Below are 15,001 nucleotides of genomic sequence, written 5' to 3'. Positions count from 1 at the left end.
ACAAATGTAACTGTTGTAATAGTGTCCGTCCTCAATGAGAATTTGTGATCATCTAGAGCAGCACCAACAGCTTTGAACTTTTTCGAATTCGTGCAATCGACTAATTCAAAGTCACAATACCCTTCATTATCACGAAGACCTTCGCACTCACAAGTCAGCTCTAACAGACTAAGAGCTTCAATTTCAATTCCTAACCATTTAGCATAACGGTACTTAATGTTGGCCAACAAACACCACGGTGCTAAGTGCCATGCACCTTTGACCTGCAGCACCAAATCCGCAGCAGCTAGTGCATTGGCAGTTGCATCGACATTTGCATCAGGCATGACAATGGCATGGTTTTTGGCACCCATGTTAGACTGATTAACAAGGAAATAGGAGGCAACCAGTTAATAAATAAACGCAAAAACAATTGAACAACAATCATCAGTTTGCAATTCGAATATAAACCAAAAGGCTTTCTTTTACCTGGACTCGCTTTCCTTTCGCAGATGCTCTAGCATAGATGTACATCCTAGCCTTCAAGTACAAATGAGAATTTAATAGGAATATTTATAATGGTTGAAGCCCAACTATTATAAATATTCCTATTAATGGGTCCCACCATAACCTGGATTTTCGAAAAAAAAAATGCATTAATGATGTGGCGCGCTGTACAATGAGTATTGTCTTCTGAATTTATATAGATAAGATTAAGAAAGTTGGACATTTAATGTAAAGATCAAAACTTGAATTCTTTTTCATAATATAGCCAAATTCGACGCTTAGACAAGCACTCATGATGATACTATCTCCGTGATGTGACCATAATTAGAGCATATTTAGTCCCCGAATTAGCCTTGTTCCCATGCTTTTTAGTGCATATTTGGGTCATTTATTGTCTTTAGTCCTTTGTTTTTCATATTCTTTGAGGTTTTGTATCCTTGGTAGGAAAGGAGTGCAAACCTTGCATTTTTATGGCAAAATGAAGCTAAATTGATTGAATTCAATGACCAAGCATCAAAGCGAGACAAGATTAGAAGGCCTTTGTACATACTATAATAGATGGGCAATGATGAGAAAAGATCCTTGCATCCCCGAGGAAATCCTCAAGGATTTTATGAAGAAAAAGGAAGAAAAGAAGAAGGAAAGAAGTTGTAAGACAATCCCGGCGGATTGTCCTCAAGACGCCCGTCCAACACCCACAATCCGAGCGTCTTCCTCCACAAGACGCCCGTCCAAAACGCCCAGAATCCGCCCGTCTTCCCCTTCTGGACGCCCGTCCAGAATCACCCAAATCCGCCCGTCCCGTGCCCTGGACGCCCGGATTCCCTAACAGCCTTTTCGTCTTCTACAAGCTTCAAGGAAGGATGCGCATATTTTTCTAAGACCGGCAAAAAGGAGACCGGAGTCTCCCTAGAGACCGGAGTCTCCTCAAGGACTTAATCGTCATTTAAGCCCTTAGTAAACCCTAATTTTTGTAACTAATCCCCACTATAAATACCCCATTAGTCTAATTAGAAGAGCATGTTCTTCTTAGCAATCTTTAGGGTAGTTAATATCAATCAAATCTCTCTTTAATCTTGTAATCAAGATTTAATCAAGTTTTAATACAAGTTTCATTTCCTTAATCTCTCTCTTGTTCATCCTTTATTTTGGGTAATTGAAGATTATTTGGGTTATTATTGGGAGATTGACAACCTTCCAATCTATCATCAAGTACTTCTATTATTCTTTGCTTTATTATTGGAATCATTAGTAGGTATAATTCTCTTAATCCCTTTTTAATTATTGTTAATTATCTTCATTTATTCATCATGTTTTACTTTGTTGGTATGATTGACAACCTTGCTAGCATGTTCAACATGGATAATGAGTGAGTAGTTTACTTAGCTAGGGTTAATGGGTAATTAGGGGAAACCAACATGGGGGATGATCCATGCTTAAATTAATATGTTTTCATAGTTTATTTGCTTGCTTGTTGTGATCTCAACTTATGCACATGTTATGTTTGATGAAATGTGAGCCTATGAATCCTTACATTTTTTACCCATCACTTATCTTTTCAATGAGACTTGTAAGACACAAATCAACTCGAGTCTCATTAGACCATGCATATAGTTGAGTAGGGAAGATTAAGTCGACTTGTAGGTGTTGTACAATCTAATCGATTCGGCCCCGGGACCCAAACTTTCCTAGGATTGTAAAATATAAACCAACTCGATCCATCACAACAATAATTGCTTGCTTATAATTTGAGAATATGTTTGTATGATCAATTCCCATGAATCCCCTATGACCCCATGACACCCTAGTGCCTTTTATCAATTGTTTACATCCCTTTTAATTCATCTTGCTTGTTTACTTTTATTGCTATTTAGTCTAGTGATCTTCTACTTCAAACCCCAAATTGTGACGCCCTTAGACACCACTAGTTGCAATAGAAAATCTCATCTCAATTCCCGTCCCTTGGGATCCGACCTTTACTTGCCTCTTTACTAATTGTAAAGTTGTTTGTGAAGTTATAAATTGTGTTTTGGTCTAGGTGCTCCTAACGACAAGTACTGAAAACTAAACCTCTCATAAGGGAACACGACCACTCCGTCTTTATAAAACCCCAATAAAAAGACTAATAGTCTGATAATTGACATAATTCACCAAATAATTATGCACAATTTTTCATATGGTGACTTTTGTGTTATCGTGTTATGGTGGCTTTCGTGACCGATATTGGTGATGGTGAGTGGCTGCGCACGGTGGTGGTGGGCTTGGCTGTTGTGGATCATGAGGCAGAAGGAGTGATGGTGACTAGTGAGATTTTCTATTTGGTGAGGGGGTGGAATGAGATTTTTTCTATTCACTCACTCGCTTCTCGCTTCATGATCGATCATCAAACAATGGCACTTTGGATGGATATTGCACCAACCTTTGTTGATTCGTTTACTAAAATTGACACCGATATAGGCCTTAGCTTGTTCTTTTGGACTGAAATGGATCTAATCTGAACTGAACTTATAGGATCTGAACTGAACTGAACTTATTAGATCTGAACTGAACTTATAGGATCTGAACTGAACTGAACTTATATGATCTGAACTGAACTTATAGGATCTGAATTGAACTTACACGATCCGAATCTAAATTAACTTATATTAATTTTATTTTTATTATTATTATTATTATTGTTATTGTTATTGTTATTGTTATTGTTATTGTTCTTGTTCTTGTTCTTGTTCTTGTTCTTGTTCTTGTTCTTGTTCTTGTTCTTGTTCTTGTTCTTGTTCTTGTTCTTGTTATTATTATTATTATTATTATTATTATTATTATTTTTTTTTTTTTTTTTATTATTTAATGAGCGCGGCTTTCATTAAAAGAATCATAAAAGTTTACATGAAATTGGTGGGGAGCCGAGAGACAATCTGGGCTCCCACACCCTTAGCAACAACAAAGCTAAGTCTAGTAAAAATGTAAGCGGCCTTATTATTATTATTATTATTATTATTATTATTATTATTATTATTATTATTATTATTATTATTATTATTATTATTATTATTATTATTATTATTATTATTATTATTACTACTACTATTATTATTACTACTACTATTATTATTATTATTACTATTATTATAATAAAAAAGCGCAAACTTTTATTGAGATTAAACAAAAATTTTACAAGAAATTAGTGGGCAGTTAAGAGAGAACACTTATAAGAAAATATAGTCTAAAACACAAAGTAAGATAATAACATTTTTTCCGCTTTATATACATTGGTTTGTTTATACATTATACTATGGTTACATTACGATAAAAAATAATGAGAAGAGTGATATTTTTTTTTTTGAATAATAATGTATATATGTATCGAATAATTAATAATATCGAATGTTTTTGCGTCGGTTTTTAAAAATAATACTGTATATAACTTTTCTAAATTGAATTTATAGGATCTGAACTGAACTTATAGGATCTCGAATCGAATCGAACTTATAGAATCTCGAATCGAATCCGAACTTATAGGATCTCGAATCGAACTTATAGGATCTCGAATCGAATCGAATCGAACTTATAGGATCTAAACTGAACTTATAGGATCTGATCTGAACTGAACTGAACTTATAGGATCTGAAGTGAACTTAACTTAAGTGACTTTAAGTCCAAAAGAATAGGGTCATACTCTTATAAACTTTTAAACTCTTTCTAATTTTCACACCTTTATGTTTAAAAAATATTGTTATTTATACGTCCCGTTAAGATCCAAATCTCCTACTCGATTGCATTCAAGAGGTCCAATGCACAAACAATGTAGTACAACAGTTTGTTAGTAATACAACCAACAACAATGCGAGTTCATACTTGATAGCTCGACTTCCCAAGTAATCTTGGAACAAGGGTGTACGATTAACTTAACTTTCACTTAATTTTAAGACTAAACAAAATCTTTTATTTGTAAAGTAACTATTGTGTAAAACAGACCCATTTTAATAAAAGGGTTTTTCTAACCATAAATTATTTATATAAAAGATTAACTCATTCATTAATATTAAATAAGTAGTTATTTTATTAAATGGATCGTCTTATTCTATAATTAGTGTTTTTTTTTGTGAAAGGTAAAAATTTCATTAAGCACAAACAGCTTAGAGCAAGTCCAATGGTAAGCTAGTTTCAACTAGCTTACCATTCCCACATCACATTTTAAGCTAGTTTATTTTTAAGCTACTAATTCATTTCAATGGTTTAGCCAAAAGTTTAACTAGCTTGACTCATATGTTAATTAAGCAAACTAATTTCTATTGGTTGAATTTTGTGGTAGGGTCATTTAAGCTACTAGCTTAATGAAGCTAGTTGCTTGGTTTAAGCTACCTTATATGTACTTGTCCAATGGTTTAGCCACTTGCTTACAATTTTAAAAAATTGCAAGCAAGTCCTTAAGCCAAACAGTTTTCAATACCCAAACGGTATTACAATCACATATGAAGACTAGCAAACCATAATCTATCTCTACTATCCATATGACAATCTGTTTTAGTCTTCAACCATAAGTGCATCTCCCTGATTAGTTGCTGAAAAACCACGTCAGGACGCATTACACTCCCCTCAACTCTTGCCTTGTTCCTCTGCATCCAAATTTAATAGTAAAGGGATTGTAGTAAACCCAGCAGAATCCCCTTCTTTACCTTTGAAGCTGAACTCTGCCCAATCCACATGACCAGATTGTCATTTGGCAGCACCAAACTACATCTCTGGGCATACATTTCTAGGAATCTCTGACTGTACTCACAATGTTGAAACAAATGCTCAACTGTTTCAGAATCATTGGAGCACAACATACAAAGATCATCATTCACAATACCCAAACGAAAAAGTTTCCCTTTTAGCAGCAGGGCATTCCTTTGAATCAACCAACCAATAAATTGGTGCTTGAGAATACACCAATTATTCCAGATATGACTAGACCACCCCATACTCTGAAATTTGGACCTCAGTAGCTCATATCCCTGACTGACAGTATATCCATTAGTGCCTAACACCCACTGGCCATTAGAGAACCCAAGAGCTAACATGTCTCTAACTCTACACACGTTCTTCCAACCCCAACTAATGTCACCACTGGGGCTATAATTAGACAAGTTGCTCCCCTTTAAACAGACTTGATTGACCAATCTCACCCAAAACCTATTAGGGCAACAATAGATCCACCAAACCAGCTTTCCAATTGTAGCATAATTCAAGGCTAGACTATCTCTGATACCTAGACCTCCTTCATTTTTAGGAGAGCACACCTTTTCCCAGCTAACTAAAGGGACTCTGATATAATCAGCAACTATAATTAGTGTTATTTACAAGAGTACTAGACTACTATGTACACTTGGCAAAACTCACTCGATCCAATGACCTGGCCCAATTAGGTTGACCCGAGACTCAAAAGTGACCCTAACGTGACCCGATAGAACCGAAAAGACCCGATCCGAATGTAACTCCATCTGAAGTGAAAATGGTATTATTTATATAAAAGATTAACTCATTCATTAGTATTAAATAAGTAGTTATTTTATTAAATGGATCGTCTTATTATATAATTAGTGTTATTTACAGAGAGTACTACACTATTATGTACAGTTGGCAAAACTCACTCGACCCAGCCCTCAAATGACCTAACCCGATTAGGTTGACCCGAGACTCAAAAATGACCCTAAGGTGACTCGATAGATCCGAAAAGACCCGATCTGAAAGTAACTCGATCTGAAGTGACCTGACTTGAGTGACCTGAATGACCCAAAATGACTTAATTAAGGCAAAATTATGACCATAAATGACCTAAACAACCTAGATCGATCCGATCTAAAAATGACCTAACCCAAAAGTGACCGAATAAATTATTGACTCGAAAATGACCCGATCTAAAGGAATCTGACCCAAATAATCCATTTATCCGGTCTTAATCCTACGTGTAGTGATTGTGAATGTGTACATCATTTACTCAGCACGTACTCTTGTTTTATGTCAGTCTTATGTATTCACATTGATCCACTTGTCAATCGTTCGCATTTGCATACAAAAATCCAAATGTTTACTCACCACTTTTGTGCCGCCAACCGGCAAGATCTCTGAGGTCGGTCACCATTCTATTCCCTTTGCCATCCTTCTTTCTTCAATAGGTCTTCCTTAAGACCATTAGTATCCGTCTTATTTATAAGACGGGTTGGATTCATACCGAATTGCTAATATGGGCTGGGAAATGGATCTGTGGTGGGGTTGGTAATATTTATTACGTGAATAGTGTAATGTCTAGAAAAATCTTGCCTCGTTTATCCCTCCCAGCTGTTTACCTCGTTTCTCCCCCTCCATTATTTTCATTTCTTCCTCGTTTCTCCCCCTCCATTATTTTCTTCATTTTTCAGTTTCTCTCATCATTTTCACTCTCCATCTTCACTGTTCATGCTAAATAATTAATTAGTACCAAAAAAATAATTAATTAGTACCAAAAAAATGGGGAAGAAGAAAATGGCAACAAGAACCACTCCGAAAAAGGCGACATCTACGACGGTGGAAGATGTTCCTGCGAGGCCAAGAGCCACCACCGGCAGGAGGAAGGTTGTTATTGAAGAAGAACCTGAATAAGAGGTGGAAATTGGTAAGTGTTTGAGAAATGTGGCTAATAATTTCGATTATTGTTAAAAAAATTTGTGGTTTTAGTATATTTTATTTCTGGGGTCATTATTTCTAGCGATTTAAACATTCATTTGGATCAAATGTTGTAGATCTGATTGAATATTTGTTGAATATTAAGTTTTGTTTGTGGGGTCATTATTTGTAGCGATTTAAACATGCATTTGGATCAAATGTTGTAGATCTGATTGAATATTTGGTGAATATTTAGTTTTGTTTGTTTTGGTTTTGTGTTGTAGAACAAGATGCAGTGAAGAACAAGGAAAAAGTCGGTGTGCGGAAAAGAGGAAGGCCGAAAGCTAATTTTGGCAAGAGGAGGGGTGTAGTCATTGAAGAGGAAGTGGGTGAATCCGACATTGAAGGTTCTGAAAGTGAAGAATTGGAGCCACCACCAAAAGTGTCGTTGAAAAAGGCGAAGGGAAAAGGAGGTAAAATGTCAACACTTTTGAAGTTAATAATTAAATTGCTTTAATCCGTTCTATGTGGCCAGTTAATTTAATACTGTGATGAGTTGTTTAAGAACACAAACAATCTGAAGTGGTAGGACAACTTTCAGAGATTCTTTGTCCTTTAATTGTTTAGTTTTTGTAATTTGTCCTTTAGTTGTATACTTTCTGTTGCATTATGTCACCATGTCTTATTATTTCAACACAGTAGTTGAAGTCCTGATGATTTTGTACATGGATAATATATGTAATTTATGGTTAAGATGTTCACCTGTTTTTGTACTATGTTACCATTACTCCCTGTTTGAAATCCTCATGAAATGCATGACTTCCATATGTTTACATTTGGGTTTAATTTGTTACCAGTTATCAAATACCGTATTGAATTGGCAACATGTATAAAAAATGTTTACTGAGGTGTTAATTATGTGACCACTGAACACGATTCTGGTATAATTGATAATGTGGTCATAAGAAGTAGAATTTGTACGACATTTAACTTTTTATTAGTTAATGTAATGTTTGGTTGAAATGTTTCCTCTGTGGTGAAATATGTTACCAATTCTCATTTAGTAGATGGGTGTTGTAAGATGGGTGCAATTTGTTGAAATAATATAACAATGTGGGATTTAGTTGCTTTGAAAAATGTATCCACTTTCCATACAATATGTCAACATCCGTCCTTAATTGAATTGATTTTGCTATTTTGGACACAATTTAAGGGAAAGAGACTACATATACCTTAAGTGCGCACATGTTTATTTATTTGTACTAGATATTCCCATTCCTACGTCATTTAATTGGTAATGATATTGTGGTCACAAGTAACAGATTTTGCAGTACATATAACTACCACTTAGTTAATGTAATATGTGCTTGAAATGTTTTCTCTGTGATCCATTATGTTACCATTCCTCCTTTATTCAGTTGATATTTTCAGATGGCTACAATGTGTTCAAATATTGAAACATTCTGAAAATATGTTGTTACTGTAAAATGTGTCCACTTTTCATACAATATGTAACCTTTCGTCATAATTGAATTGATTTTGTTAATGTGGTGACTAATTATGTAAAAAACAGTACATACACCTATAGTGCTCATATGTTGACTTATTTGTATAGGATGTAACCATTTGTCCTTTATTTAATTTAGATTGTTAGAAGGTGACATTTTGTTGAAATAATTTAACATAATGGAAAGAACATGTTGTTGTAAATTGTTTCCATTTTGGTTGAATATGTAACCATTGCTCCATAATTGAAGTGATTTTGGTAATTTGGTGACATTTTATGGAAAAAAACCCTACACATACCTAAAGTCCTCACATGTTGATTTATTTGTACAAGATGTAACCATTTGTCCTTTATTTAATTTAGATTGTTAGATGGTGTCATTTTGCTGAAATAATTAAACATAATGGAAAGAACATGTTGTTGTAAAATGTTTCCATTTTGGTTGAATATGTAACCATTGCTCCATAATTGAAGTGATTTTGGTAATTTGGTGACATATTATGGAAAAAACCCTACACATACCTAAAGTGCTCACATGTTGATTTATTTGTACAAGATGTAACCATTTGTCCTTTATTTAATTTAGATTGTTAGATGGTGTCATTTTGCTGAAATAATTTAACATAATGTAAAGAACATGTTGTTGTAAAATGTTTCCATTTTGGTTGAATATGTAACCATTGCTTCATAATTGAAGTGATTTTGGTAATTTGGTGACATATTATGGAAAACACCCTACATATTTCTTAAGTGCTCACATGTTGATTTATTTTTAGAAGATGTAACCATTTGTCCTTTATTTAATTTAGATTGTTAGATGGTGACATTTTGTTGAAATAATTTAACATAATGGAAAGAACATGTTGTTGTAAAATGTTTCCATTTTGGTTGAATATGTAACCATTGCTTCATAATTGAAGTGATTTTGGTAATTTGGTGACATATTATGGAAAAAACCCTACATATTTCTTAAGTGCTCACATGTTGATTTATTTGTACAAGATGTAACCATTTGTCCTTTATTTAATTTAGATTGTTAGATGGTGACATTTTGTTGAAATAATTTAACATAATGGAAAGAACATGTTGTTGTAAAATGTTTCCATTTTGGTTGAATATGTAACCATTGCTTCATAATTGAAGTGATTTTGGTAATTTGGTGACATATTATGGAAAAAACCCTACATATTTCTTAAGTGCTCACATGTTGATTTATTTTTAGAAGATGTAACCATTTGTCCTTTATTTAATTTAGATTGTTAGATGGTGACATTTTGTTGAAATAATTAAACATAATGGAAAGAACATGTTGTTGTAAAATGTTTCCATTTTGGTTGAATATGTAACCATTGCTTCATAATTGATGTGATTTTGGTAAGTTGGTGACATATTATGGAAAAAACCCTACATATTTCTTAAGTGCTCACATGTTGATTTATTTTTAGAAGATGTAACCATTTGTCCTTTATTTAATTTAGATTGTTAGATGGTGACATTTTGTTGAAATAAATTAACATAATGGAAAGAACATGTTGTTGTAAATTGTTTCCATTTTGGTTGAATATGTAACCATTGCTCCATAATTGAAGTGATTTTGGTAATTTGGTGACATTTTATGGAGAAAGCCCTACATATACCTAAAGTGCTCACATGTTGATTTATTTGTACAATATGTAACCATTTGTCCTTTATTTAATTCAGTTTGTCAGATGGTGTCATTTTGTTGAAATAATTAAACATAATGGAAAGAACATGTTGTTGTAAAATGTTTCCATTTTGGTTGAATATGTAACCATTGCTCCATAATTGAAGTAATTTTGGTAATTTGGTGACATATTATGGAAAAAACCCTACATATACCTAAAGTGCTCACATGTTGATTTATTTGTACAAGATGTAACCATTTGTCCTTTATTTAATTCAGATTGTTATATGGTGTCATTTTGTTGAAATAATTAAACATAATGGAAAGAACATGTTGTTGTAAAATGTTTTCATTTTCGTGGAGTATGTAACCATTGCTCAATAATTGAAATGATTTTGGCAATTTGGTGACATTTTATGGAAATGGTTACATATACCTAAAGTGCTTACATGTTGATATATTTGTACAACATATTGTTGTAAAATGTTTCCATTTTGGGTGGAATATGTATCCATTGGTCCATGATTGAAATGATTTTGTTAATATGCTGACATTTTATGGAAAAAACACTACATGTACCTTAGGTGCTTACATGTTTATATTTTGGTTGAATATGTTGCCAAACCTCCATAGTGTAATTGATATTGGTAATATGGTGTCAAATTATGGAAATAATGCTACATTTTCCAAGGTTTTAGATTGTTTATGTTGGGATACAATATGTTACCATGGCTCCATCATTGAGATGATAATGCTAATTTGTTGACATTTTTTGGAATTTGAAGTATATATAAGTGCTTTGATGTTTTTTTTTTGGTCTAATATGTTACCATTACTCTGTAATTGAATTGATATTGCTAAATTGGTGACAAATTTTGGAAATAGTAGGACATATAATAAAGTGCTAAAGAGGTGACAAATTATGGACATTGTATTTTTGTAAAATATGTTTTTCCCATAAGGAAGTGCTTGAATGTTTATATTTTGTCATAATATGTTAACCCATCTCCATAGTTTAATTTATATTGCTAATATGGTCACAGTTGTTGATGAAATGGTTGCCAATTTTTTTTTTAAGATTAATAATCTACACTGTCAATGTTTACAGGTCAAAATCAGGAACCAAAACCGCTCCAAAGTGTGACGCCAACGTTTGAAGTTGGGGAGACTTCAACGAAGGTGAAAGGGAAAATGATTGTCCGCTTGAAAAAGCCAGTAGAAGATGAAATGGAGGTTGAAAATTCTGATGTGAACAGGGTGGTAACGAAGGAGAAAGTAGTAGAAGGTCACGGTAACCCGAGAGCATTGTGTGAGCTGATTGAGATGTTGACACCGGCTCAGAAAAAAAGCGTAGAGGATATAGGGTTTGGGGGGCTTTTGGAGTTGAAAGCAAATGCTTTCTATCATCTAATGGCGGACTGGTTGATGGAGTGTTATGATGATGTCTCCCAAATGTTTATGTTCAAAGGAGCGAGACGAACTTTGTCATCACAAAGCATGATGTATACGACGTATTCATGCTGCCATGTACAGAGAGGGCTGTTCAGTTGACATCTCCAAAGAAAAAGGACAACCCGGATCGAGGTTTAGTAATGTCATGGAAGGCGAGGTATAATGTGGCTCCAACTCTTGAGATTTCACTAGATAAGGTGAAGAAGGAAATGATGGGGTTGGTAGAAGGTGGCAGTACGTTTAAGAAGTTATTTGTGCTGTTTTCGATGGGGTCCTTCTTAGCGCCCACGGTGCACAAGCGTGTTGATCTGAGGCTGTTCCGAGCGGTGGAGAATGTAGATGACATAATGAAGCAAGACTGGTGTTCCTATGTTATCTGTAAGTTGAGCGAGGCCGTGAAATCGTACAAGAAGAATGACACCACAAATGTTGGTGGCTGCCTGTTCTTTTTGCAGTTGGTTTACTTCCACCGCTTGAGCTGGAGAGGGGATCCCGCACCGCGTGAGCTGCCATTACTGAAGCATTGGACATACGACAAAATCAGGGAAAGGGTGAAGGAGGAGAAGGTTGCTTACGGTAGGAATGGCGGCCACTTTGGTATAGGCGAATGGCAGAATGAGTTCTACCCCATATCCCGACATCAGGTTAAAGTCTTGTACCGCCTGCCTGTGGAGGACCCAAACCAGTTAGAAGATAACGCGCGAAGGACCATAACCCTCCCACTCCCCGCCGGGATCGATGAATGATGAGGAACTTGAAAGCGAAGTATCCGGATGTAAGTATCTTTGCTAGTGTGTCTCAATAAGTATCCATTTATTGAAAATGAATCTTTTGTAATTCTCCTACTTTCATGTTTGCAGGTGCGGAGACTGAAATGGATGACCTCAAAACGCAACCTGGAGCTGGTCTCACGGCTCCATAATGATATGACGAAGGAGTTGGAAGCATTCTTCTCTGTCGATGTCATTGCTGATGAGGTGCTTCAGTCCGAGGAGGTAGACGATGGCAAGGAGCCGACCCAACAACATTCTCGCCATGGACCCAAGCTTTGGAGAACAATGAAAGCTTCCTCGCTGATTTTCATAGGATGGGAAAACTGGTGGACAACGCCGTGGCAGCTGCTCTTATAGAGCCCCCCTCATTTGATCTAGGGTTGGATGACATAGGTATACCAGAGGGGGAGGTAAGGGATGAAACAGTGGAAAACCCCTTGCCCGAGGCTGCTAGCGAGGCAGTTGTTGAGGGGCCGCCTATTTCCGAATCTGCGACAGTGGTGACTGCAACTTACAGGGGGGGGGGGACCCGAGGGAGAAAACGTGGTGGTAAGTGAAGGTAGTTTGTGAAGGTAGTTTATGATGACAACATTTTGTTAATATCGCCTACAATGTTATTAGTCGGGGGTGAATAGTTTGATTGTAGGTAGTTGTTATCAGTTAAGAACAAGGCTCTCGTATTTTGAAGCATGTTTGAAACATGTTTAGTATGTTGTAAGTAATTGACATGAATGATGCTTCATTTTGTATTCATGTCATGGAAGTAGGGTGTAACCACAAACTAGTTGCTTGTGGTTAACTTGTGAATATAAGTTAATGTTGCCTTATAAACTTGCATTGTTAGCAATTTATCGTTTCGTATTTTTTTGGTCTATCAGATGGTAATTAGCCTAAAAGGGATGACATTTGGTTTCAAGCAAAATATGTCACGATAAAAGTTGAAGCTGTCACAAAGACGCATATGATGTTGCCATTTCTGTAGTAAGTTGGATAAAGGATAAAATGGTTACAAATTGGTCAAATGACGCAACATAAAAGAAAATATATTGTAGGTGTAATATGTGACCATTAACAAGTTATTGTAGGTGAAATATAGGCATATAAAGTTCCCATTATGAAATATGTTGGATAAAATGTTAATATGGATACAGAGAAATCAAATGACTCAACATAAAAGGATTTATTATGATGGTGTAATATGTCAGCATTATGAGCTTATCTGAGCTTCTTTTGAAATAACTTGTGTAAATGATAATATGGTTATAAAAACTTATAAATACCACGACATAAATTATTTAAATTATGTGAGACTAATTTTATTCATTAAATTATAATGTTCACAGAGGACAATATAATGTTGCCATTTATATAATAAATTTGAATTGATATTGGTAATATGGTGACAAATTATATGAAGAACCCTACATATACTTTAAGTGGTTACATGTTGATATTTTGATAAAACATGTTACCAAACCTCCATAGTTTAATTGATATTGGTAATATGGTGTCAAATTATGGAAATAATACTACATTTTCCAAGGTTTTAGAATGTTTATGTTGCGATACAATATGTTACCATGGCTCCATCATTGAGATGATAATGCTAATTTGTTGACATTTTCTGGAATTTGAGGTACATATAAGGAAGTGCTTGGATGTTTATTTTTTGGTCTAAAATGTCTCCATTAGGGAGTTATATGAGACCTGTTTGTGAAGTTGTGAATTTGACACCATTCATGCAAGTTATATGGACTGATAAACACCAAGTACACATTTTGGAATGATAAAAACAAATTTCAGATTATTTGCACTGAGTTATCTGAAAGATGTTAACACATTATATTACAATGTCACCAACTTCACATATGTGATCACAACAATATTAGATGGTCGAATGATTCGAGATTTTTGCAAAATGTGATCACATGGATAATAGATGGTGAAAAATAGTTCAGAGATTTGCACAAGATGTAACCACATTATAAGATAATGTGGTGACATCTTCTCCAAAACGTTTGTATACCCCAAAAATTACGTAAGTGTCCAAAATATTATCAGCAAGTTCAAAGCGACTTATATAAGTCGTGGAACTGGAGTGTACAACTCCGCATTCGAAGCCACATTGTTACTTCCTTTTTTCGACCGCTTCTTTTTGGCAACACTGCTTGGTTTACGCTTACTCCTTCCCTTGGTAACTGATCGTATGGGGTCGAGAACGGCGGTGGCATCTACGACTGGTTCTGGTTCGCTGCTCATTTTATCCTTAAATAGTTGTTGAACCTCATCATTGGCTGTGGAGTACAACTTGTCAACTACTCCTCTTGCATCAGGGTCGTTTTGGCACTTTGCGATTAGATTGTACAGCTTTGTCATCACACATCTCCGCCAATTTAAGGCTCCATTGGCAACGGCTCTACGCATATCATTAGGAAGAATTCGACTCCACACTTCCCTTTTAGCAAATTTCGTCCACCTCCTTAAGATGTACCTGGTAGGGATTTCATTAACTGAGTG

The 15,001-nt window shown here is 35.0% G+C and overlaps 2 long non-coding RNA genes across 3 annotated transcripts; both read left to right on the top strand.

Moving 5' to 3' along the window:
- The first annotated feature begins 6,662 nt into the window (after positions 1–6,662).
- Positions 6,663–11,718, top strand: LOC141648238 (uncharacterized). Of its 2 annotated transcripts, XR_012545958.1 has the most exons (3): positions 6,731–7,117; positions 7,392–7,580; positions 11,368–11,718. It is a non-coding gene; the product is annotated as an uncharacterized LOC141648238 (long non-coding RNA). The 2 variants fall into 2 exon arrangements; XR_012545959.1 differs by lacking the exon at positions 11,368–11,718 and having other exon boundaries at positions 6,663–7,117; positions 7,392–7,777.
- Positions 11,719–12,137: 419 nt separating this feature from the next.
- Positions 12,138–13,311, top strand: LOC141648237 (uncharacterized). The gene is made up of 2 exons (XR_012545957.1): positions 12,138–12,486; positions 12,572–13,311. It is a non-coding gene; the product is annotated as an uncharacterized LOC141648237 (long non-coding RNA).
- The last annotated feature ends 1,690 nt before the right edge of the window (positions 13,312–15,001 follow it).

This window comes from Silene latifolia, chromosome 3 (genome assembly GCF_048544455.1).
Source record: "Silene latifolia isolate original U9 population chromosome 3, ASM4854445v1, whole genome shotgun sequence".
NCBI classification, from domain to species: Eukaryota; Viridiplantae; Streptophyta; class Magnoliopsida; order Caryophyllales; family Caryophyllaceae; genus Silene; species Silene latifolia.
The sequence above is the reverse complement of the archived record's forward strand: the minus strand, read 5'-3'. Positions and strand labels throughout refer to the sequence as shown.